This window comes from Trichosurus vulpecula, chromosome 3 (assembly GCF_011100635.1).
Source record: "Trichosurus vulpecula isolate mTriVul1 chromosome 3, mTriVul1.pri, whole genome shotgun sequence".
In the NCBI taxonomy this organism is placed as follows: Eukaryota; Metazoa; Chordata; class Mammalia; order Diprotodontia; family Phalangeridae; genus Trichosurus; species Trichosurus vulpecula.
The window spans coordinates 431,176,833-431,198,747 of NC_050575.1; the positions used below are offsets into that span (position 1 = coordinate 431,176,833).

Below are 21,915 nucleotides of genomic sequence, written 5' to 3' on the forward strand. Positions count from 1 at the left end.
TGCCAGAAAGGAATGGAAATCACTATGTCCCATATATGTGAGAGCAAAAGATGCCTGATGGGAACTGGAGGGGTCAAGTCCTCCTACGCCGAGATGAGTAATGGGAAGCAGCTGTGGCACTATGGGAAAAAGAAGCATTGGAAGATCTAGATTCGAATTCTGCCTCTGATGCTTACCACCAAATCATTTAATGTCCCTGGGCTTCAGTTTCCTCATCTGCAAATGGTTGGACCAGATGGCACCCAAGGTCCCTCCCCACCTCTGGATTTATGAGCCTCTGACTAGATGCCAACTGAGGTCCCTTCTATGGGTCCCTTCTAGGTCTAGAGTTAGGACCCAAAGACCCGCCTCCCAGACAACACAAGGCAGCCTGTGCCGGCCTCGACCCTGGCCTCCTGTCTCTTTTCGACTCCCCTTCCTCTGCTGACCTACCTTGCTGGGTCCTTCACTGGTACCCAGTCAATATCCGTGGGTGGAACTGCTTCAGGGGGACCTTGTGGGAGGGAAAGAGGGCTGTACCAGGAGCCTGGATGTGCGGGGTCCCAGGCTAGACTCAGCTTCTCTCACTCAGGGCCACATTTCCAGACCTCAGTTTCCCCAAAGGTAAAAGGAGGGGCTTGGAAAAGCTCATAGGCACTCGGGTATATGGCTGAGAGAGACCTGAGGTCCTGTCCAGCTCTGACACATCACCGTCCTGTGAGTCAGACGGCGACCTTAAGCAACCCTGCCTCTACCTGGGTTCATGAGCATGCATTTTTTCCAGAGGATTGTCATTGCTTTCACTGGGCCAGTGGCTGGCTGGGATCGTGGATCCAGCCACAGACCAGCCCATGGTTGGCCTTCCGTCTGCCTCTGAGAAAATGCTTCCGTTGTTGTCTGGTCCAGGCTCCCCACCTCCAGTGTGTGCTCTCTCTCTCTCTCACTCTCTCTCTCTCTCTCTCTCTCTCTCTCTCTCTCTCTCTCTTTCTTTCTTTCTCCCTCCCTCCCTCCTTCCCTCTCTCTCTCTCTCTGTCTCTGTCTCTCTCTCTGTGTCTCTGTCTCTCCCTCTATCTCTCTGTCTCTCTCTCATACACACACAAAACTATATCTCCCTCTTTCTTTCCATCTCTCCCTCTCTGTCTTCCCCCACTTCTTTCTTCCTCCTCCTCTTTTCCCATCTCTCTCCATTTCTCTCTCACTATCTCCTTCCTTTCTCCGTCATCCCCCCTCCCCCCAATTCTCTGCTGAATCACAACTGGATCAGGCCCGTCCTCTCAGAGAAGGTAGACAGACCTGGCAGGATCAAGGTGTCTGGGACTAAGGCTCCAACCCAAACCTGCTTTTCTTTTCTTTTTCTTTTCTTCCTGCAGCTGTTAACAGAATGTCTCTCTCCTCTCCTTCTGTCCTCTCCTCCCAATGGGGTGAGAATGATTTATGGACACAGCTGTCTAATACAGGGGGCCAGGGCTGGCCCTTGGCAAAACCACGAAGGTGGCATGACTTTTCTTTCCTAACTTTTCATGGATTCTCATGCTAATGGGGGGGTCTCTTTTTTTTTTGCTAATGTCATGCCACCCTCCAGCATGATGGAGGACAAAGAAGTCTTGATTTGGATCTGAGGACCCCAGAATCCTGATTCTGCTATTCACTTGTTTCCTGTGTGCCATGGAGAGGGTCATTCTAACTCCTTCATCTGAAGGTTCCACCACAAAATGACTGCTGGGCAGGGGTGGGGGAAGAGGAGGACTGAAGGGCTTGCCTTCTCCTCAAGAGACTCCTAGCTCTGCCTATGTATCTCCCTGGCCTCTGTAGAGAGGGGTCAGGCTCTTTTTCTTGCCCTCTTTGACTCTACACCCAACACTGAAGCCCTGGGAAGAATCGCTTAAAGCTCAGATTTGACCCATGTCTAAGGTCTCTTCCAAAAGAGAGTGCAAGAGTGCTCTACATATTATGCAGATCACATATAGGACAGCTCTTTATTTCTTACATACAAAAGATGCACATTGGCAATTATTTCAACAAAAAGGATTATGATATTTTCCAGGGTGGTTGATACTTTAAACACAAAAACATGAGATGTGCTGCTTGAGCTGAGGTCCAAATGCTGAGTTGGCATTTCCCCTTTACCTTTGTGTGGCATTATTCAAACAGCTCCCCAAGGTCCATATATTCTGGCAAGCCAAGCCAGGGATTAAACTCATCTTCCTTCAGTGGTCATCAAATCAATTCACTTGCAAGTCAAGACACCACCCTCCTGGTGGTCCTCATTGGTCAAATGGTCAAGATACCAACCTCCTGGTGGTCCTCATTGGCCAAGTGGTCAAGACACCACCCTCCTGGTGGTCCTCATTGTTCAAGTGGTGAAGATACCAACCTCCTGGTGGTCCTCATTGGTCAAGGGGTCAAGATACCACTATCCTCATTGGTCCCCTTCAAGAATGAAGGCGGAACAACACCAATTTAAGAAGGAGGGAGGAGCTCCCATGGTGACCACCCCCCAAAAGTCCATCTCCCAGGATTGCTCCTACACTCATAGAAAGAAGCACAAAGCCAGAGGCAGTCAGAAAAAGGACCCTTTGGCTCACCTAGGAAGTGCATTTCTTCCAAGCCCCCATAACTGCAGGGTGCAGGGAGTAGGAAGTCCCAGATAGGGAAAGGTACAAGCTATAGGTTCCAGAGACAGACAAAGAGAGAAGAGAGAAGGGGAGAGGAAGGAAAGGGAAGGGAGAGAACCAGAGGGCTGAGCCACATTTTTTACAGTTTACTGGATGGGCTGTTCTCCCTGGCTTAGAGATCAATCCTCTTTGCTGCGTCATCCTCCCCATCAACTTCTCCCTCCTTCCTTCCCCAACATGGGGAGCCAAGGAACTATTGCATCAGCCAGCACACATAGGGCATCAGAGAGAGTCAGGGCCAACGTGGCACTGGATGAGTCCAGATCCAGGCTCTGTGTTGGGGTGTACTTTAGCCAGAGCTATTGGGAGGGGTTGCCCTGATTATACTCACTTCCTATAAATGAGGAGGCTGCATTAGATGATCTCCAGGGTCCCTTCTCATTCTGAATCTACCATCCCATGATCTAGGTTATGCCCATCTTCAAGACCCAATTTCAGACCCACCTCCCCCAACATGCCTTCCTGGACACCCCCTCCCCATCCAATTCAATCCAATCCAACCCAACAAACACCTAAAAGGCAAGCACCTACTATGAGCTGGCACATAGTAGGCACTTAATGTTTAATGGCTGACTCCTGGAAAGTCCAGTATGTACACAAGGAGACATGTATGTGATCATTTGAGAGAGAGCCTTCAATTAAAGAGATCAGAGAAAGCTTCTTTTAGGACAGGGATTCCCAAACTAGGGTTGTTGTGTTTGTCCTTCATTCCTGAAGAGGACAATGACATCAGGGCAATGATGACATGACTTGCAGTTGACTTTGATTTGAGTGAGAGAGGGTTGTGCAAGGTCCCCAGCCTCATTTTCTTCTCCAGAGCTGTCTGGGTCCAGTGGCCTGACATTCACCAGGATGACTGGAGATGGCCCAGGATGCAATGGGAGACCCTGGCCCTTTTTAGGCTAAGGTTTTTTCAGGTGCTCACTGTGAGTGAGATAACACCCATTCAGCGAGTAGACCTCTTTAGCAAGTGAGCCAAGGGATGGCCCCAACCTAGGGTACATATCCTTAGGGATCATGAGAAGCTTGTAAGAGGGCATGAGGAATAAATGGTAAGTAACCATATTAGCTTGAAATATCCCAAAATCAAACAGTTTTGGTGGAAAAAAGTCATGTATTCAAAAAATTTTAAATGAAAATTAATTTCCTTATTTGATATTTACTTCTTAGATGTATACACATGGTTAACTCTAGAATTTATTTTGTTTTATACTGAATAGGAAGCACAGAAAGCTTAGGTCAAAGCCGAGGTGTATAGAGACTAAAAAAGGTTGGGGACCACTCCTGTAGAAGGCAGCTCCTTGGTTGAACCTTGAAGGAGTCTAGGGATTCTCAGACACACAGATGAGGAGGGAGTGCATTCCAGCCACAGGAGGTAGGAAAGAAGGGCATGGAATGCCAAGACCACACAAAGTTAAGTAGACCAGTTGGGTAGGAACATAGCATGTGCAAAGGGGAATGACATGCAGGAATCCTGGAAAGGTTAACTGAAGCTTCATTGGAACTTTCAGATTCGAATACCGAGTTGTGCAATTTGCATTGTATCCTAGAGGCAATAGGGATGTCCTGAAGATTCTTGAATCAGAGCAGCATGGTCAAGCTTGTGCTTTAGGAAGGTTGTTTTGGCAGCTGGTTCGAGGAAGGATTAAAGGGAAGAGAGTGTGAGATATGAGAATCCAAGCAGGAGGATGCTAAGGGAGCCCTGAACTGGAGTGATGGCTCTGTGAGCAGAGAGATCGCACTGTAGAATTAACAAGACTCCGCAACTGGATATGAGTCGAGGATGGCCCCAAGGCCGTGAACTTGGGCACCTAGAAGAAGGAATCTGTCCTCAAAAGAAATCAAGAAGCTTGTAAAAGGGGTGGGTCTAGGGAGAGCAATAATGAATTTCACTCTCGACACGATGAGTTTGAGATGCCTTTCATTGGAGACATCCACCTGGCAGTTGGTGATGTGGGCTAGAGCGCTGGAGGACATGTGCATAGAGACATCCTCTCTGCCTCATGAGACCTCATCTGTATAATGGGTTCAGGGCAGAAGCTCATGGTTTAGGAAGAACCTTAATAAGCTGGAGGATGGTCAGGATGGAGGGCACCCAAGATGGTGAAGGATCTCAAATCCATGCCATAGAAGGATCAGCTGACACAGTTGGGGTTGTTAAGCCTTGACAAGAGAAAACTCAACATGAATTGGCAGAAGGGATAAAGAAGAACAGCTCATATTCAATTGAGTGATTCAAGGACCATAATAGAGAAGAGACTTGTTCTGCTTGGCCCCTGACTAGATGTAATGGCGGCAAAGGAGCCAATTTAGGCTGGGTATAAGGGAAAACTTGCAACCAGATCGAGCTGCCTCAAAGTGGAATGGACTGCCTTGGGGGGGAGGGAAGTTCTTGCTCAATGGACGCATTCAAGCAAAGGTCACTTGCCAGGTATGCTGTGGTGGAAGGCTGAAGCTTACAACATTCCTCTGTTTGCACTCTTGGCATAGAAATCTTTGTTTCTCTTTACTAAGGAAAGGCAGTGGAAAGAATCACAGAATTTTCATAGTTGGCAGCAAACTCAATGGCTATTGAATCCAATCAGACACTTTCCAGCTGTGTGACCCTGGGCAAGTCTCTTAACTTTCCAGTGCCTCAGTTTCCTCATCTGTAAAATGAGGTTGGACTCAAGTCTTCTAAGTTCTCTTCCAGCTCTAAGGCTCTGTTTGATCCTATGACCATCCTGTAGGATGGGGAGAGAAAAAAGGGAGGGAAGAGGGAAGGAGAGAAGACAGAAGACAAGGCAGAGGAAGGAAGAACGCTAAGAGAGGGCAAAGTCTGAAACATGAAAGACTGTGGCTGAGCTACTGTAGGAAAAGACAATCCGTGGTTGGAATTATAATCCTTTAATATTTGGTGTCAGGCTGGTGCTCACAGCCCTCATGCCTCAAACACTCAGGCTTCCAGACAAGGTGCCTTTCACTATCGTACTCCTAGAGAGGCAAGGCAGTTTAGGGGGTCCTAGGTTTGGGGGAAGCCATGCGATTGGCTAGAAGGGACCTCAGAAGACATCTCCTCCAGTTCTTTCATTTTGCATGTGAGGAAATTGAGCCCCAAGGAGTTCAAATGACTTGCCCACACAGATTTTAAGTGGCAGAACCAGGTCATAATATCATAGCCTAACCACCAGGCCGGTGAGTCCAATCCTCTCATTTGGCTGATGAAGAAATCAAGGCAAAATTAAGTGACTTGCCCAAGTTCAAGCAGGATCAAGAAATCTGGTGTGAGTCCCAGCTTTAACACATGCATGTGACGCGTTCTCCCCTTCCCAATACTCCTTTGCCCCTAAGTCACGCAGTTGGAAGTTATGGCCACTAGGTGGCGGCAGGACCAAAGCTGACACTCCAGGATCTGGGCAAAGTCAAGTTGGGACTGTCGTGTCCCCCGGGACTGTCGTGTGTCCCCCGGGACTGTCGTGTGTCCCCCCTCCCGCCTTTCGGCTTTTCTCTGCCTAAGAAGATGGCTCCAAGCCACCGCCAACGATAACAATCCACTTTTAAAATGGTTTCTTAAGCTTTACAAAGCACTTGATACTAGTGGTAGAAAGAGCTCTCTCTGGTCAGGAGAGACCTGAGTTCAAATCCTTATGCCCGAGACCTAGCAGCTGTGTGTGGGTCTGGAAAAGTCACTTCATCACTTGGACTTTCTCTTTTCTCATCTGGAAAATGGGGGTAGTCATAGTGCCTACCATCCTGGGTGGGTCAAGGGGGCTTCATGGAGGCAGTGGCATTTAAGTTGGACTTTAGCAGTAGGAGCAGCGCAGGAGGACATTCCAGGCATTGGGACAGAGGTGTGGAAGCCTTTGTTGTGTATGACTTCAAGTGCCTGGATGCAGTGAGTGCTCCATAAATGCTTATTGGCTTGATTGGCTGATTTGGGGTGGGGGTGGGGGGAGAGAAGAAGGGAATTTGGACTGGAATTATGCTTGGAAATCAGTAGATAAGCCTGAAAAAAGTTGGGTGGTGTCATGTTGTTTTAATTGGGAGGCAATGGGGAGCCATTAGGGACTTTTGAGCAGAGGAGTAGCATGTCCAGAACTGCAGAATCTGGTTACAGAAAGGACCCTCAGAGACCATCTCATCTAATCTAGGGAAGAAGCAGTCACCAGCAACATCCTTGCCCAGTGGTGGTCCGGCCTTTTCTCCAACACCTCCACAGAGGAAGGAACCAATCATAACGCCGGCTTCCATTTCTATACATTCTGCGTATGTTGTCTTGTGTGAGCTTCACAAAGGTCTTGGGAAGCAGGTGCTGTTATCACCACCATTTTATAGATGAAGAAACTTAGGTTCATTGAGGTTAAAGGGCTTGCCCAAGTTGCTGGCCAGTATGTATATGAGACAGGATTTGAACTCCAAGCCCAGCACTTTACCCACCTGCTACCTTGCTGCTTGTTACTTTTCTAAGACAATCCATTCAACTTTTATAGGAAAATAATCTATAATTGGAATTATAATCCTTTAACATTTGGGTGTCAGGCTGGTGCTCACAGCCCTGGAGACTCGGGAACAAAGTGCCTTTAACTATCATATTCTTAGAGAGGCAAAGCAGTTTAGGGGCTGAATCATTAGGAAGGTTTTCCTGCCCCCTCCCAAATCTGCCTCTCAGCATCTTGCACCCACTGCTCTGGTACATCTTCTGAGACCAAGCAGAATGAGCCTATCCCTTCTTCCAAAGAAAGCTACTGTGTTTCTCCTAATCCTTCTCTTACTGGCTTAAACATCCCCATGTCTTTCACTCCATCCTTGTGGGGCTCGCAGGGGCTCAGAGCCCTTCATCATCCTGGTTATTCTTTTTGGGACGAGCTCCAGCTTGTCAATGTCTTTCCTAACAGGCGACATCTGAGCCGACCACAACAGTCCTTCTGGGACCTGACCAGGGCAGAGGATAGAGTGGCTGTCGCTTCCTCCTTCCTGGGCTCTCTGCCTCTCTCCAGACAACTTAAGGCTGTCTTCACTTGTTCAGCTGCCACTGGCTCCATTCTCCATCCAGGCCACAAAAATCCATCCTTTTTTTATTTTAAGAAAAACTATGCTTCAGTTACACATCTTCCATCTTGCCCTTGTGAATTTGGATTTAGTTGCTGAACCCAAGGGTGATATTTTCCCTTAATTCCTATCATATCTCTTCTCACCAGAGCTGACTCAGTCACCTGATGTCTTTGAATTCTGGGTGTGTCAACTCCCAACCTTTTGGAGTATGACATCTATGCTTATATCCAAACATGAATACCTTGTCTAACAGCACCATGCCAGTCACCAGCCCTTGGGACATTCCAATGGAGATTTCGAGCTAAGCTGAAATGCAATGATGAATGAATGTACAGATAAATGGATGAATCAGTTAGTTAACAAACATTTATTAACACCTACTATGTGCCAAGCTCTGAGGATACAAAGAAAGGAAAAATACAGTTCTTGCTCTCAAGAAGCTCACATTCTAATAGGGGAAGACAGAACATAAAAGGAAGCTGAAGGGGGAGGGGAGGAAAGTTATCAGGGATAGGAATATGATGGAGATGTCCCGAGGGGCCTGGTGGGAAGTGAAGAGGTGGCTGGCCTGGCTGCCTTCCTTACATGGAGATTCTAAGGGGAGCCTCTAATCAGAGGGAAGGGCCCCAGGGCAGAGGATGCTGAGTGAGGCTCGAATTCCTGGGCTGAAGAGGTTCCTGGAGAATGATGGAAAAGGCCAGAGGAATGCAGCTGGGTGCGAAGTGAAGCATAAAGTGCTTACTATGTGCCAAGCACTGTGCAGAGAGGGTACCCATGGAAAAGGAAGACAGATCCTGCTCCTAAGGAGCTCCATTCAAAGGGAGGAGACAGAGTAGAAACAAGGGTAATGCAGGAGCAAAGCAAATGGTCAGGCCTCTTCTTTCATGCCAATCCCATGGATAAAACCACATCTAGTGAACCATTGTTGACTAACATCACAGATGTGGACCTAGAAAGGACCTTCAGGGTCTTCCAGGCCACTCCTTCCATTTACAGATGAGGAAACATGTTACAGGACTTTCCCAAAGGTCTGGCCATGTGACCAGTTCAGAACTCAGAGCTGAGACCAGCTCTCAGTACAAGAAAACTGATCTTGCCAGCATTATCAAGGATTCCCTACCCAGGGCCTTCCTTATAATTGCCAAATAAGGGAGGTAATGCAGAGTTCTGTTCTCCCCATTCTGCAGATGACCACGAGAATCCGAGAGCCTCAGAGAGGTGCAGCAATTCGTCAATAGCCACACAGCTAGAAAGAGGAAAGGCTGGGATCTGGGAACCCAGGGGTTCTGGCTGCAAATGCAGTGCTCAGAGTCAGACAGGAATTGGATAGAGCCATGGACCTCAGGTCAGGAAGATGTGGATTCCTCTCGGGGCCCTGACACGGACTTGCTGTGCGCCCTGGGGCCCAGTGTGCCCCAGTCACTTCCCAGCCCTGAGCTCCAGTGTGCCTGTCTGTAAAATGGGGATAATCGATGAGAGAAGAAACATTTATTCATCTCTTCCTCTGTGCCAGTCCCTGTCCTATGTGCAGGATACAAAGGCAAATGAAAGACCTCGGGCGACTGGGTTAACCTGAGTTAAGGTTCTGAGGTGTCCAGGTGAGCAAGGAATGCGTTCCAAGCGTACCAGACCGCCAGTGCAAAGGCACGGAGACGGGAGACGGCACCGCCTTCCCAGAGTAGCGGTGAGGAAGGGATTTTCTAAGACTCATCAGAAATAGGAGTTGTGGTCTTTATCAGCTGAGCGCAGGATAGTGGTGATAGTTCGCGACCCCTGGGGGTGAAGGACCTGGGAAGGGGTAGGGGACGCCCCAATCCCTCCCTTCTTTTTCCCTCCCCTGCGGCGCCTGTGCTGGGGATCGGGGAGGGGCAGCCCAGCAGAGAAGTTAGAACAAAAGGGGGCCGGGACTGGGCAGCCAGGCGGCGGGCCTGGGTTGGGAAGGGGGTGGGTCCGGGGAGGGGTTTTCTGGGCGGTGCCAGTGAAAAGGAGCTGGAGGGCGCGGGCTGCGGGGCAGCGGGGGCAACAGCCGGAGCCACCGAGGCAGCAGCAGCTTCCCGGCGGGGCCAGGGGCTCCCAGAGCTAGCGCGCAGATACCGCTGCTACTGCCCCAGCAGCCCCAGCAGCCCCAGCAGCCCCAGCAGCCCCAGCAGCCCCAGCAGCCCCAGCAGCCCCAGCAGCCCCAGCAGCCCCAGCAGCCACTGCCCTGGGAGCTTCTGGGAGCCGGGCGCGAACGCAGGGAGCGCGGGAGTCCCTAAACCCGCGGGGCAGGAGCGGCCGGAGCGCGGAGTCCACTCCCAGGAAGTCCCCGCACCTTCGGTAAGTGTCCATGCCCTCGCTCTCCACAGTCCCATCCGGGGGGAGACGCTGGAGAAGCTGGGGAGCAGGAGAAGGGGCAACGGAGCGGGGGAGGGGTCGGAGGAAGGGGCAGTATTGCTGGAATCACGAGATGCCAGGGCTGGGAGAGACCGTCTGCTCAAAAGCGCTCCTTTGGCTGATGAGGGAAACTGAGGATCCAAGAGGCGTCTAGACTAAAGATTCAGTGCGTGAAGGGCCGTCAGAAGGCATCTGCCCCAATCCCCACGTTTTACACAGGAAACTGAAGGAAGGGGACTCGCCCAGGGTCACACAACCAGTGACCTTCTTCCAGGCTATCCTTGTTTCTGGAATCCCCTCCTCTCTTGTGCCACTTAGCATCCCTCGTTCCCCTCCAGGCTCGCCTCCAGCACCACCTCCTCCACGAAGTGCCTCCTGATGCCCCCAGATTAGAGGCCCCGCTTCCCCACTACCCGGAGTTACTTTATATGTGTTTCTCTCCTTGGCTGCGCAGATGTTTCCACCATGTATAAGCTCCTTGAGGGCAGGGACTGTTTTCATTTTTGTCTTTGGGACTCCAGCGCTGTCCAGCATAGAGCCTGGCACTTAGTAGGTGTTAAACAAGGACTTGTTGGTGGATTCCAACTTAATCCAGGGCTCCATCCCCTCTGTTGTGTGGACAGGACTTCTGGGGGGCTAGGGCTGGCACTGACCCCCCCAAGGTCACACGTGTACACAGATGCACACACCCTAGACAGCTGGCACGGGCACACTTGGGCACGCAGGCACACACACTATCGGATCGCTGGACCAGTCCATCCCTTCACTGGACCCAATCCAGAAAGCAGCAGAGGAAAGAGAAGCCTGAAGGCATGGGGGGTGTGTGTGTGGGAAACAGAGGCTAAGACCTTGGAAAATGGAATCTGGGAGCCAGCGAGGGTCTCATCTTTGCCACTAACCAGCTGAATGCCCGTCTTTGAGTCAGTTTTCTTCATCCGTAAATGAAGGGCTGGCAGTTGATAAGGAAGGCTCCTTATAGGCTAATATCCTCCTGTGGGACTCCAGTCCAAGATGTCCCTCTCAGTCTTTTTGGTACAGTCTCATTCATTCTCATGTTTTCATAGTGTCCTGTGTTGCTTTGCTCCTCGATTGGCCACCCCCCACCCCATAGAATATGAGTTGGGGGAGGTCACCCCTGTCTCTCATGACAGTGAAGCTGGACTCAGAGTTGGTGGGGACAGTGGGGAGGCTCAGTGGTTCCTGGGGGATATGTGCTGGGGACCATTTGTGTTCAGGTATGGGCTGGTCCAAGTAACCTCTGAACTCGATTCCTACTCAGAGAGTCTGGGATTCTGGGACTCTTTACTGGGACCTCCAACTGCCCTGTTTATTGTAGGGAGAGAAAGCTGGTTGGCTGTCCAGTCAGAGCTTCTGCAGCTTGTACTGCAGGAGAAGATGCCTGAATTATGGGTGTTCCGGACATGGGAGCTCCTGGGTCACAGACAGTCTCAGGTTGAAGGGCATCATGAGGCATCATTGTCTACTGAGAAATGGCATGGAAGTCGAAGACAGGAAAACCTGGGTTCAAATCCCACTATTTAAACGGCATCTCCTCCCATACTCATGAAAAGGCTCTGTCTGCATACAGTAAGTGCTTAATAAAGGCTTGCTGAACAAATGAATGATCTGTACAGAGTTACATGAAAGAGTGCTGCAGGAGGGACTCTGTCATTTACTCTCTGTGTGACCTTGGGCAGGTCATAGCATCTCTGGACCCCAGTGTACTTGGTAAAATGAGGAGATTTGATTAGGGATCTCTGAAGTCCTGTCCAGCTCTAAATCTGTGCCCCGAAGATTTTCTTTGTGTCCTGCAAAGGGCAGCAGAAGCTAGGGGGCTAAGGAAGCCCAGGGGTGGGGCTGGGCCTTGGGTGGGGGCCTTTGGCCCTTCTGAAGTCATCTCAACACCAGAAGGTTAGACAATGGTACCATGGTTCCTCTGAACCCACAGACACAGCTTAGGTACAACTGGTTCTCTAATAATAGTGAATTTATAGCATTTAAAGACAGAAGACCGTCCAATCTAACCCCTTCATTTGACAGACGAGGAAACTGAGGTCCAGATAGGTTAAGTGACTTGTCTATATATCTCCATACAACTCACTCATTTGTTCATCACACCTTTATTAGGCCCCTACTGTATGGGGAGAGAGTCCTTTGATGGGTTCTGGAGGAGATGCAAAGTTTAAATAAGAGTCTGTCCTCACCTTTGTAGAGCTGAAGATTTAGTACTTTGCAAAGGACTTTCCCCACAAATATTATCATCCCCATTTTATGGACCAGGAAACTGAGGTACAAGGAGGCAGTGACAGAAGGCTGATATATGGTAGAACTAGATCCCCTAACTCTGAGCTCAGTGCTCAGTCTTCTAAGTGGGAAAATCTTTCTCCCGGCAGACTGGATGAGCCCCAAGGTGGGTGAGTCTCTTTGACAGAGGGGTTCCTGGCCATGATGTATCTGTCAGCTTCTTTACCAGCATTTGGTCTTCTCAGACCAATTCGGCAGGGAAGAGGAAAAATTGCAAAGGAAATGAACATTCTGATGCCTAGAGAGGATGCAGTTGGGTTTTACTCTGCCCTGGGAAAGCTCCTGGGGACCAGTTACCAACAGTCAGGTTTTGGTCACTGGCTGAGCATATCTCAGACTATCTTAGGTTAGTGGAGCTGGACAAAGCCTTATCAGTTAGCTAAGCCAAGCCCTTCTTTTACATATGAAGAAACTGAGGCCAGAGCGCCTTGTCCATTCAGGAATTTGGTCCAGACCTGTCATAGAGAGTGGCCTGAGACACTCAAAGGGTAAATGGCACAGCCAATGTGCATCAGCAACAAAACTTGAACCCAAGTATTCTAGTCTTCAAAGCTAACTCTGTCCACTGACTACATCACACTGGAATTCAGGGAGATCGTTACTATGGATAGAAGGTAGCCTCCTGGAGGGCAAAGACTGTTTCATTCTTGCCTTTTTTCCCCCAGTACCTAGTATACAGTTGGGACTGGTATACAGTTGGGACTTAATAAGTGCTTTGTAGACTGATTGATTTTTATCTTCTATATCTAGCACCCAACAGTGCCTGGCTATAGTGGGTGCTTAATAAATGCTTATAGATCGCTAGATTACAGATGTTATTATCCCCATTTTACAGATGAAGCGATTGGCTCGAAATCACAAACCCAGTATGTGTCCAGAGTTAGGGCTTGAACCCAGGTCCTCCTCTGTGCTGTACTGCGTCTTGGCTTGTGCCCAACAGGTGACTAATAAATCCTTGTTGAATTGAAGGGATTTACTCAAAATCTGTGTTGTGGTTGTTCGGTTGTGTCTGATTCTCCATGACTCCATTTGGGGTTTTCTTGGCAAAGATTCTAGAACACTTTGCCGTTTCCTTCTCCAGCTCATTCTACAAATGAAGAAACTGAGGCAAACAGTGTGAAGAGACCTGCTCAGGGTCGCACAGCTAGTAAGTGAGGCCAGATTTGAACTCAGGTCTTCCTGACCCCAGGCCTGGCACTCTATCCACTGCACCACCCAGATGCTCCTCAATATCTACAGCCAAGCCTAGAACAGAGGTGCCCTGATTCCCACCCAGCCCAGGGCTCCCCGTTACTGAGCAGTCACGTCAGGGAGTCAGCTGAGCTCAGTTTGGCTCTGGTTTCATCCAGCTGTCGGCCTTGTCTCTGGCCAAGGAAATGACCCAATAGCAGTGGCCAGAAGTCCCAGTTCTGAGCCTGAGATGGCTGCACTGCAGAACTGGCCAGGATTCTGGGGTGGATTCCAGTGATGGGGAGCAAGGTCGTATTCACCAAGCCGTCCCTCTGGGCTTCCAGAGCGTTCTTGCCCACCGTGTCATTTGATCCCCAAATAACCTGGTGAGACAGTGTAGTGTCACTATCCTGTCATTATTGGGGGGCTGGCAGGGCAGAGATGGAGCCTGAGAGACTTAAGGACCTGGGTGCAGGTCTAGCCTCAGACACAGGCTGCCAACAGGATGACCTTGGGCTAGTCATTCCTCCTCTGTCTGCTTGTAGGTTAGGTGCCCCCTTCCCCCGACTAAATCTCTAAGTCACTTAACTTAGTGCCCAGGCATCAGCCTTTCCTAGCAGTCCTTGCTCAGGACCAATGGGGAGAGTTTCAACACTAATAAAATCACAGGATTAGACCCAAAATAAAGATAATTGTAATAGCCAACATTGATAGAGTGCTTTGAGTTTGGCAAAGCCCTTTATATAGGTTATCAGTCTGAATTCAAATCTGGCCTCAGACTCTTATTAGCTGTGTGATCCTGGGCAAATGACCTATGTAACCTCTGCCTCAGTTTCCACATCTGTAAAAATGGGGATAATGATGGCAGCTACCTCTCAGTTATTGTGAGGATCAAATGAGATCATGTTTGTTAAGTGCTTAGCATAGTGCCTGGCACATAGTAGGTGCTTAATAAATGCTTATTTAATAAATCCTTCCTTCCTTCCTTCTTTCCTTCCTTCCCTCCTTCCTCCCTCCCTCCATTCCTTCCTTCCTTTCTTCCTTCCTTCCTCCCTCCCTCCCTTCTTTCTTTCTTTCTTCTTTCTTTCTTTCTTTCTTTCTTTCTTTCTTTCTTCTTTCTGTCTTTCTTTCTGTCTTTCTTTCCTTCCTTCTTTCCTCCCCCCCCCTCCCTCTCTTCCTTCCTCTCTGCCTCTCTCCCTCCTTCTGTGCAGGATGGCTGCTGAGTATTCCTTACCCTTGGTGTTTTAATGGCCTCCAGGCAGCTCAGAGCAGTGCGGGAATCATGGGAAGGCCTCTGGGCTGGGCACCCCACCACACTGAAGGGGTGAAATCTTGGCTCTCCCTCTGAAGAGCTGGGAGACCCTTAGGCAGGGCACTTCCCCTGGAATTCAGTTTTGTCATCTGTAAAATGGGCTTGGGTTTTGAAAAGATGATTTCTAAGGTCTTCTGCCCATTGTGGTGTTTTATGTTCTAAGGTCCCCTAACCCCCACAGTTCTGATATCTATGTTCTAACCCCCTGTCAGTTCTGACATTCTCTGCTCTAAGACACTCCCCCTTATTCACATTCCATGTTCTGAGGATCCTCTCTGCTCTCACATTCTGTGATCAATGGATTTTCAGTGCTTTAATCCCCTGTATGTGTTTATTTGTTGCTTGTCCTCTGTAAAGCCCCTATAGATGTTAAAGTAAGCAGTCTCCTGGGTTCGGGCTGTGACTTCTGGCTCCTTCCTATCCACTGAAGAGAAACTGAGACCCTCTTGTGTCCTCCTCCTAGGTCCTCCAGGGCAGCCTGACACACCAATTTCATTCCTGGGTTTTGGCTAGGGGTAGGCTGACCTGGAAGAGGTCGGTGGAATTCGTGTTGATTCAGCAAACTTCTAGATGCCTCCCCCTCACCAGAGAGGGGAGTCTGAGAGAGGTTCAGATCTCTCCGGGCTGACCAGCTCAGCTCCCAGAGTCTTCCTCCAGCCTTTGCTTTCCACATCTTTTGGCTTTGCTTGAGTGTAACTGACAACAGCGAGAAAGAAGTTCTCTGTTTCTTTAAGGTCTGTAAAGTGCTTTACAAACATTATCTTCTTTAATCCTCTCATTTAACCCTGGGAGGTAGGTGCTTCTATTATTCCCATTTTACAGATGAGGAAACTGAGTCAGGCAGTGATTCAGGGACTCTTCCTGACTCCAGTCCCAACATTTTACCCCCAGCATCCTCTAGAAACATGTGTAGTGGATCCAGAGTAGGCTTTAGAGTTAGGAAGACCGGAGTTCAAATCCTGCCTTGGAAATACTAGCTGTGGGACCCAAGGCAAATCACCCAGGGTTCTTTGATCCCAGGGCCTTCCCTGGTAAAAATAGGAGATGGAGTCACTGGCCCCGAGGTCCCTTCCAGTTCTCTGACCTCTCCCACTGGTGTCTTCTTATCTCGGAGTTGGAAGGAGCTATTTTGGTCTTGTTAGCTATTTTAAAATAACTGGACCTGGAGTCCGTAAAGCCAAGTGATTGAAGTCACAATCCCAGGACGGCCTATCGACCCCACCAGGAAATAGTTCTGTCAAAGTGAGATTCCAGCAGGAGCCTCAGGCAGCCGAGAGAGAGAACCCCGATCAGTCATGGACAGTTAAGGCTGACAAAGGCTTCATTTTGGAGGCAGAAAACCTTGGTCTGGGCAAATTCCCTCTCTCACCATGCTTTGAAAACCCCCTCCTCCCCGAAGAAATAGTCTGGGTCAGGCAGAATTCTTTGGCTGCCATGCCGAATGGACCACCTCTTTGGATGTCAAAGTGTTCATTTGTATGGGAGAGTGTAAGGTGACTGCTCTGGAGGACCCCTCCCCCCTTCCCCACCCCCCCCACAGGCCTCCTGCTTCCACCTGAGGAATGCCACCAGCCCATGAGCACCATTCATTCATGAGCCTTTGCTTGGAGACCTTCTGGGATGGGGAGCTGCTGCTTCCTGGGAAGGAAGCTTCTTCCACTTTGGGGTTGCTATCACTGTTAGGCTATGGCCTCTCTGAATTTTCCTGCCCCCCAGCACCCCCGCTCCTGGTTCTGCTCTTTGGGGCCAAGAAGAAAAAGTCTAATCACTCCTTGACCTGTGACAGCCTTCGCAAAGCTCTGTATAAATTTGAATGATGGTTAATAATCAATTAATTCATGTAATTATCTACAGATTAATTCTAATCCTGAGCTGCTGTGACTCCTGGCAGGATTTCATGTTATGTTCTTACACTGTGGGCATTTTTATGTGTAAGGCAGTTGAATAATGGAATCCTTTAGGTACACCAGGAACAAAGCTTCTTGCATAGGGCTCCAGACTGAGCTGCCTTGCCCAGAATAACACACTGTAGTTGGGGGGAGGGGGGTAGTATAGAGAGGTTTATAGAATCACAGAGAAGCCATCTATTGCAAGCCACGCCTGAATAGGGATCCTCTCTGTGATATCCCTGATAAATGTTTGTCTGGCCTTTGCTTGAAGCCTCCAATGATGGGGAACTCACCACTCCTCCAGACAGCCCAATCAACTTCTGAACAGCTCAGATGGTTAGCAGGTTTTTCCCAACCTTGACCTTCTGGGGCCAAACAGAGCCTGTCTCATCCTTCCTCTAGCCCCCCCCCCAGATATTCCAGATGACCCCTAAAGTCTTTGCTTCTCCAGCGAAGCATTCCCAGTAATTTCACTCTATCTTCATGTGGTCTATATAGTGCCTGCTCTGAAGTTGCTCTCCCAACTCCCACTCATACTGGCAGGCTGGGTCCTCAGAGGGCTGCTGCTGTGCCCCATCAAGGCTCTAGGGGTATCTCTGGGGGGCTTCGGTCAGTCTTTTCTAATGCCATAGCTCTTGAGTCCCTACCAATAAGCAGTCTTTCCCTCATGACTATCCACTATCAACAAATCAGCCAGACTTTCAGAAAGCAGTTCACATTCCAATTTGTCAATATCCTTCCCAAAATGAGCCAATCAAAGGTGAATCATAGATATGGTCTGACTAGGGCAGAGTACTAGACATTCCACCTCTCAAATTGTACCAACTTCTCCTCTCTTTGTCTTCTCCTTCTCTCTCTTCATCCAAATTTAGTGCCCCCTTCTCCCCAGAGCCCCCAACAATGCCTCATTACCTTAAGGACACCAAGGCTTGAGAGCTTGAGGAGCCATGATGTACATCAAGATAGTTCCATGGAGTGTTTCCCTGTTGGTTAGCCCTGAAGTGGGAGTTTAAAGCCCTAAGTCCTAGCCTTGATCTTGAAGAAGCCTCTTCCCCTGTGCACACCTCACTTTCCTCATTTATGCAATGAGGAAAATGGTCTCGATGTCCACTAAGGAGTCTTCTGTGATTTCTCTAGGAGAAATGACTTGTTTTCCAATGGTTTTCTAGAGACTATCAGGAGACAGAGCCAGCCCTCAGCAAAATTATAAGAGAGGGAAAGATTATCACTTACTCCAGTTAAACAGGCTTTTTAAGAAAAAAGTGAGTGTTATGTGTAAGGCAATCACATAAGGACAAAATGAAAACAGTCCCTGCCCTCAAGGAGGTTGGAAGATAAAGTATATGAACTTGTAAATATATGTAAATGATTATTTGAGGAGACAGATAGTACTAATGACTAGCGGACCTCCTCCAGGAGGTAGAGAGTGAGGAGAGGCTCAGAAGAGTCCAGAGATCCTGAGAGGCAGAGATGAGGAGGGCATGCATTTCCAGGGATGGGGCACAGCTTGTGCAAAGACCAAGAGGTGGGAGATATATTGCTAATGGGCAAACAGCCTGTGAGCCGGTATGGCTAGAATATGATAAAGTTTGTGAAGGAGAATTAAATGAAAGGATCAGCTGGAACTAGCCTTGGGAAGGTTTAAATTCTAAGTCCACTCTCCCTTTGTACATCTGCCCCATCATCCAGAGGACTAGGGTTTTCTGGCAGTCAGGGGTGGGGAATCTGCATCTAATCCAAGGAAAATCACCTTTTATGAGTATCAGCGGCGAGATGGGAATGCTCAACTTTTAGGAATGAGGTCCTTATGGTAGAATCCCAGGCATTGTTGGGGAAGAGATTGGGGCCACTAGGCCTTCCTGGCATGCCAGATGAACTATATCCCTTTTTGACTCTTCTTCTAAGGGATACATGATACTCTCCCAAGAACCTTTGATGTCCAGGAGAAAAGCCACTTATGGTTGATGTAGAACCTTGAACTTACAATCCAGGCCAACTGGGTCTGATGGCTTTCTCTGGTCCCCCCAGCCCTCAGCCCCCAACAGAGTGTGGGTCCCTCAAGAGCATGAGGACAAATTACAATTTATATCTCCCAGACTCCTAGTGTGGCTGGGCTCAGGGTGGGCACTCTGGAAGGAAAGTGGAGTGCTCACAAGCCCCCTTGTTGAGGATGCCACACAAGGAACTCTCCTTTAAGCAAAGGCCAGGTTAGATGTCTCCTGTGGTCTCTTACAGCTCTGGAATTCTGTGAACTGAACTGAACTGACTGTAAAGAAGCTGAGAGGTGAGTTGCATGTATTGAGAAGTCTTACAGGGAGGTGCTTCGGTGATGAATGAACAGAGGGGAAGGCTTTATTCAGCCCCTCCCCCAATTTCCTACAGTCTGGCTCCAGCCTATTTTTTTCAGGCTGATTACACATAACTGTCCCCCCCGCAACATTCCACCAGACTGGCTTACTTGCTCATCTCCATCTGTGTCATCCTATTTCCCCCCTCTGCCTTTGCTGCCCCCTGTGCAGAAGGCTCTCCCTCCTCACCTCGGCTTCTCAGAATCCTCAGCTCCCCTCGGCACTCAGCTTGTGTCCCCTCTCCTAGGAGGTCTTTGTGGATTGCCCCCAGTCAGGAGTTCTTCACCTTTTTGGGCCTATAACCCACTCCTTTGCCGGTGAAGCCTGTGGACCCCTTCTCAGAATCATATTCCCAGAGGCACAAAATAAAATACATAGCATGACAAAGGAAAGCAATGCCACTGAAACACAATGATCAAAACATAATTTTTAAAGAGTTCTTGAGGTTAGGAATCCCTTCCCTCCTTAGGGTGACCTGCCCTCCTCCCCCATTGCTTTATGTTTGCTTGGTAAGTCTTTCATATCTCCTTCTCAATGAACACATCGTACGGAGCCATTGGAAGGGGAGCTACTTCAAAGCAGGGATGGTTTTTCTTTTTCTCTGTATTCGAGGACTTAGCACATTACTTGGCACAGAGCAAATTCTTAATGCTTGTTGAATGGAATGGAATGGAATGGAATCATGGGCAGCTAATAGCCAAGGCACCCTGGGGAGTTAATAGACATGGCACCCCGGGGAGCTAATAGCTAAGAGCCATGACACTCTGGGGAGCTAATAGCCATGGCACCCTGGGCAGCTAATAGCCATGGTACCCTGGGGAGCTAATGCTTCCTTATCTCTCTCCATGGTTGTTGTACCTCTGATCTTGCCCTCCTTACAGACAGACAGACAGACAGATAGATAGATAGATAGATAACTGGACTGGATGGAAAGATGGATGCCAGGTATGAGCTGGAACTGGCTTTGTAACCAGCTTTGGGTTGGAAAGATGACCTCAGGTGCTTGTAAGCATCAGGGAAGATGCTGCTTGCCTGAGTGCATGGGTTTTGAGATCTGCTCCCCCCATGAGTTTCAGCAACCTAGAGAGAACATGTCAGGGAGAGCAGAGTCCCTGGGCTTTCCCACCGCTTCCTGACATTGCATCATGTGGAAAGTATGCAGCCCTCTATCCCCCTCCTTCTCCCTTTATCCTCCTCATTCCCTCTCTCTGCTTTCCCCTGCTCCTCGTTTTCCTCCTCCTCCCCCTCCTCTCCTACACGTGTAGGGATCCTAACCCACGTGTTCTTTGCTCGAATGATCAAGAGGAACATTGTGAGGTCAGGGGGCTGAAGAATGAGCTGACCCCTCAGCTTAGCCTCACAGACAGCTCGGGTTTCTTTTGTTCACCCCAGGGAGAGCTCGGGTGGGTGTTGGGGGCCTCCTCAGCTGGACTGGGATGGAAAGAACTAGGGGGCCAAATTCTGATCACACCCAGGGGAGGCGGAGGTCTTAGTGTTTGGTTTGTTGGCGTATGCCTCTGGATTTTCCATTAAGAAGCTGCCCCGGACTGGGGAAGCAGATGGGATTGTGTCCTATATGGTCAGGACGGAAAGCCTGACATTCCATGATCCTTGTGTTTGATGATTACCAAGTGCAGGTATTCTCCAACTAAGATCATTAATATTAATAGCATTTTATAAAGCTATTAAGTTTGCAAATTATTTACAAATATTATCCTATCCTCATAACTACCCTGGGAGGTAGGGGCCATTTTTATCTCCTTTTATGGATGAGGAAACTGAGGCAGACAGAGATAGGGTGACTTTTCCAGTTTTCCGCAGCAGGATTTGAACTCATGTCTTCCTAACTCCAGGTCCAGTGGTCTATCTACTAGGCCACCTAGCTGCCTCTCAATACAGGGCATCAAGCCAAATAATATATTACAGGAGCAGTTATGGACCTGGACACAGGCAAGTGAATATAAGATATTTACAAAGTGATTTTGAGGGATGCTAGCAACCATGACAAAGAGCCTAGGGGATCTAAGAGGTAGAGGGGTAGAAGGAATGTACGGCAGGCAGAGGACACTGCCAGGGTAAAGATGTGGAAGTGGGAGATGGAATATTGTGTGAGGAACAGCTAGGAGGCCAATTTGGCTGGAATCTACAGTATGTGAGGAGGGGATATGTTGGGTAATCAGCCTGGAGAGATAGGAGGGAGCCAGATTGAGGAGGGTTTGAAGTGCCAGACACAGCAGTTTATATTTTATCCTTGAGGCAATAGGGAGTGAATGAATGAATGAATGAATGAATAAATGAATGAATGAATGAAACATTGATTAAGCACTTCCTAGGTGCCAAGCACTGTGCTAAGCGTTGAGGATACAAGACAGACCCTAAGGAGCGCTGCTGATCCTGGGGCTCTGGGGCTTACCTGCCCCCAGGATGGCAGTTGGTCAGCAGTTGGTACTGGTGGTGGCAAGGAAGGCGGCCCCTTCTCCGCAGTGATTGATCCACTCCATGACTGGGCTGGAAGTTGGGCTTCTGTCTGTCTGAGGGGTACAGATGATCTCAAGGCTCTTGGGTTCAAGGTCCTAGACTCTCTATTGGCATCTGAGGGGAGGTGCTGGTCCAGGTGCTGATTTAACTTGTCTGGTACATGCTGCATCCCTGAGGGGGCTCCCCAGCATTTGCACTGAAGCATTTTGAGCAGAGAGTGATGCCAAGATACAATGAAAAATACAGATTATTCAGATAGATCAGTATAACTTAATATAATATGCATTCATTAAGTACCTAATGTATATGGACTGCAGTGCTAAGTGGGAGGGAACATAGAAAGTTTAGATAAGACT

The 21,915-nt window shown here is 48.9% G+C and overlaps 1 protein-coding gene across 2 annotated transcripts in view; it reads left to right on the top strand.

Annotated features, from left to right (window-relative positions):
• Window positions 1-9,954: 9,954 nt before the first annotated feature.
• LOXL2 (lysyl oxidase like 2) overlaps window positions 9,955-21,915 on the top strand; it is a 163,247-nt gene continuing 151,286 nt past the window's right edge. For both annotated transcript variants that reach the window (XM_036752881.1, XM_036752882.1), the window contains exon 1: window positions 9,955-10,001. The gene's annotated coding sequence lies outside the window, so the exon portion shown is untranslated. The remainder of the gene's footprint in view (window positions 10,002-21,915) is intronic.